At 36.8% G+C, this 4,223-nt stretch overlaps 1 non-coding gene across 1 annotated transcript; it reads left to right on the top strand.

The window, feature by feature from the left end:
* Positions 1-1,040: 1,040 nt before the first annotated feature.
* TRNAL-UAG (transfer RNA leucine (anticodon UAG)) lies at positions 1,041-1,122 on the top strand. The gene has a single exon. It is a non-coding gene; the product is annotated as a tRNA-Leu (tRNA).
* Positions 1,123-4,223: the final 3,101 nt, after the last annotated feature.

The following is a 4,223-nucleotide window of genomic DNA, read 5'->3' as shown; positions in this document are numbered from 1 at the left end:
CTTAAAAGCTTGCTAAAAAGGAACAAAGAAATGAATATCAAATGAAAAGAAGGGTTCATATCTTAAGAAGAATATAATGCTAGCTGCAGGGAAAGCTGGGCTAGCGTTAGGAGAGCTAAAGTCAGTAATGAAGTGAGGCTTGCAAGAGAGACCAAAAGCAATAAGAAAGGATTTTGGAAGTAAGTCAAAAGTTAAAGAAAAGCCAAAGATGCTATAGGATTTTTAAAGGATGAAAAGGTTAAAGTGGTCAATAATGATGTTGAGAAGACTGAACTTTTAAATTCCTGTTTTGCTTCTGTGTTCTCTAAGAAAGCAAATGTAACATCAAGTGATCTTCACTGTGCTGCAGAAGAAAAGGAACATGTGAGCAAGTCATACAAATGAATACTGCATATGAATAGTCTTGCTGGCTTTAGGCATCAGAATTAATTACATAATTTACCATCTATGTTACATCCATGTCAGTTCAATCAATGATCAACCATTCTCAAAATTTGCCAAAATCAATCTTGGTGAAAAGAAGTCTAACTGCTAGCTCATATCCCTGCTGCCTTTTTAGGGTTATCAATACAGGATGAGCAGAGTGATTAGCAAACATAAACAGAGCCATGCTGCTTCTGCTGCTTTCCAGTAAGTCACCCTAGTAATGGATTCATAGCTACATTGCTCTGCACTGCTGTATAATGACTTCCTTGCTGCTGCTTCTGATTATCTGTTACGTACAGGCAGGGGTGTAGGTTTCCTTCATGTTTGAGTGTCCTGTATATGGGAGATCATAGCAAGTAATCTATACCACCTTATTTAGTGATATCTAAAAATTAGCGGATGAGCCAACAGAGGAAAGATTAGTTAAATATCTGGATACAAGTCATATGTTTTGTAAAATGGTGCCCCAAAGTCAATGTACAAACAAATCCCTAATAATTACGTTGCTGTTGCATAATAACATTTGTCTTTTTGTCTTATTGGATCCAAAATATTTTCTGCCACTTACATCAAAAGCAAACTTCTGATATAAATAACATTAAACATGTGTAAGAGGTAGCGTGGCCGAGCGGTCTAAGGCGCTGGATTTAGGCTCCAGTGTCTCTGGGGTTGTGGTTTCAAATCCCACTGCTGCTAGTATTTATTTGGATCTAATTTTTACCAAAAATTAGGAAACTGTTGAGGAAGTAAAGTGAATTGAGAATTTAGAAGGCAGCGATCATGCTATTCTATAATTTTGAAATACAAAAGGAGGAAAACCTGCGAAAACTGAGATTTTAGGAATGGACTGTAGAAAGGCAGTTTTTAATGGACTCAGTAAAAGGAAGGAAAGGTAGGATGTTCTAAAGGAAATTAAAGTCCAGGAAGGATGGGATATTTTGCTAAATTAAATTCTAACTGCACAATCAGTAACAATTTTGAAAAGAAGGAAGAATGGAAAGCATTTATGGAGACCAGGATGGCTGAATACTGAACTTAAAAGCTTGCTAAAAAGGAACAAAGAAATGAGTATCAAATGGAATGAAGTGTTCATATCTAAAGAAGAATATAATGTTGTCTGCAGGGAAAGCTTTGCTAGCGTTAGAAGAGCTAAAGCCAGTAATGAATTGAGGCTTGCAAGAGAGACCAAAGGCAATAAGAAAGGATTTTGGAAGTAAGTCAAAAGTTAAAGAAAAGCCAAAGATGCTATAGGATTTTTAAAAGATGAAAAGGGTAAAGTGGTCAATAATGATGTTGAGAAGACTGAACTTTTAAATTCCTACTTGGTTTCTGTGTTCTCTAGAAAGCAAATGTAACATCAAGTGATCTTCACTGTGCTGTAGAAGAAAAGGAACATGTGAACAAGTCATACGTATGAATACTGCATATAAGTGGTCATGTTGGCACTAGGCATCAGAATTAATTACATAATTTACCATCTATGTTACATCCATGTCATTTCAATCAATGATCAACCATTCTCAAAATTTGCCAAAATCACTCTTGGTCAAAAGAAGTCTAACTGCTAGCTCATATCCCTGCTGCCTTTTTAGGGTTCTCAATACAGGATGAGGAGAGTGATTAGCAAACATAAACAGAGCCATGCTGCTTCTGCTGCTTTCCAGTAAGTCACCCTAGTGATGGATTCATAGCTACACTGCTCTGTACTGCTGTATAATGTCTTCCTTGCTGCTGCTTCTGATTATCTGTTATGTTCAGGCAGGGGTGTAGGAATCCTTCATGTTTGAGTGTCCTGTATATGGGAGATCATAGCAAGTAATCTATACCACCTAATTCAGTGATATCTTAAAATTAGCGGATGAGCCAACAGAGGAAAAATTAGTTAAATATTTGGATACAAGTCACATGTTTTGTAACATGGTGCCCCAGAGTCAATGTACAAACAAATCCCTGATAATTATGTTGCTGTTACATAATAATAACATTTGTCTTTTTGTCTTATTCGATATAAAATATTTTCTGCCACTTACATCAAAAGCAAACTTCTGATATAAATAACGTTAAACATATTTAAGAGGTAGTGTGGCTGAGTGGTGTAATGCGCTGGATGTAGGCTCCAGTTTCTCTGGAGGTGTGGGTTCTAATCCCACCGCTGCCATTATTTATTTGGATCTAATTTTTGCCAAAAATTAGGAAACGGTTGAGGAAGTAAAGGGGATTGAGAACTTAGGAGGCAGCGATCATGCTATTCTATAATTTTGAACAACAAAAGGAGGAAAACCTGCGAAAACTGAGATTTTAAGATTGGACTGTAGAAAGGCAGTTTTTAATGGACTCAGTAAAAAGGAAGGAAAGGTGGGATGTTCTAAAGGAAAGAAATGTCCAGGAAGGATGGGGGCTTTTGCTAAATTTAATTCTCACTGCACAATCAGTAACAATCCCGAATAGAAGGAAGAATGGAAAGCATTTATGGAGACCAGGATGGCTGAATACTGAACTTAAAAGCTTGCTAAAAAGGAACAAAGAAATGAATATCAAATGGAAAGAAGGGTTCATATTTAAAGAAGAATATAATGCTGTCTGCAGGGAAAGCTGGGCTAGCGTTAGAAGAGCTAAAGCCAGTAATGAATTGAGGCTAGCAAGAGAGACCAAAATCAATAAGAAAGGATTTTGGAAGTAAGTCAAAAGTTAAAGAAAAGCCAAAGATGCTATAGGACTTTTAAAGGATGAAAAGGGTAAAGTGGTCAATAATGATGTTGAGAAGACTGAACTTTTAAATTCCTATTTGGCTTCTGTGTTCTCTAAGAAAGCAAATGTAACATCAAGTGATCTTCACTGTGCTGTAGAAGAAAAGGAACATGTGAACAAGTCATACGTATGAATACTGCATATGAGTGGTCATGTTGCATTAGGCATGAGAATTAAATACATAATTTACCATCTATGTTACATCCATGTCAGTTCAATCAATGATCAACCATTCTCAAATTTTGCCAAAATCAATCTTGGTCAAATAAAGTCTAACAGATGGCTCATATCCCTGGTGCCTTTTTATGGTTATCAATCCAGGATGAGCAGAGTGATTAGCAAACATAAACAGAGCCATGCTGCTTCTGCTGCTTTCCAGTAAGTCACCCTAGTGATGGATTCATAGCTACACTGCTCTGCACTGCTGTATAATGTCTTCCTTGCTGCTGCTTCTGATTATCTGTTACGTATAGGCAGGGGTGTAGGAATCCTTCATGTTTGAGTGTCCTGTATATGGGAGATCATAGCAAGTAATCTATACCACCTAATTCAGTGATATCTAAAAATTAGCGGATGAGCCAACAGAGGAAAGATTAGTTAAATATCTGGATACAAGTCGTATGTTTTGTAAAATGGTGCCCCAGAGTCAATGTACAAACAATTCCCTGATAATTACGTTGCTGTTGCATAATAACATTTGTCTTTTTGTCTTATTGGATATAAAATATTTTCTGCCATTTATATCAAAAGCAAATTTCTGATACAAATAACATTAAACATATGTAAGACGTAGCGTGGCCAAGCGGTCTAATGCACTGGATTTAGGCTCCAGTCTCTCTGGAGGCGTGGGTTCAAATCCCACCTCTGAAATTGTTTATTTGGATCTAATTTTTACCAAAAATTAGGAAACGGTTGAGGAAGTAAAGGGGATTGAGAACTTAGGAGGCAGCGATCATGCTATCCTATAATTTTGAACTACAAAAGGAGGAAAACCTGCGAAAACTGAGATTTTAAGGTTGGACTGTAGAAAGGTAGTTTTTAATGGACTC

The sequence above is a fragment of the Phyllobates terribilis genome, unplaced genomic scaffold (assembly GCF_046119375.1).
Source record: "Phyllobates terribilis strain yellow unplaced genomic scaffold, ASM4611937v1 Scaffold_11__3_contigs__length_659146591, whole genome shotgun sequence".
In the NCBI taxonomy this organism is placed as follows: Eukaryota; Metazoa; Chordata; class Amphibia; order Anura; family Dendrobatidae; genus Phyllobates; species Phyllobates terribilis.
This window is presented reverse-complemented; position numbering and strand designations above follow the sequence as displayed.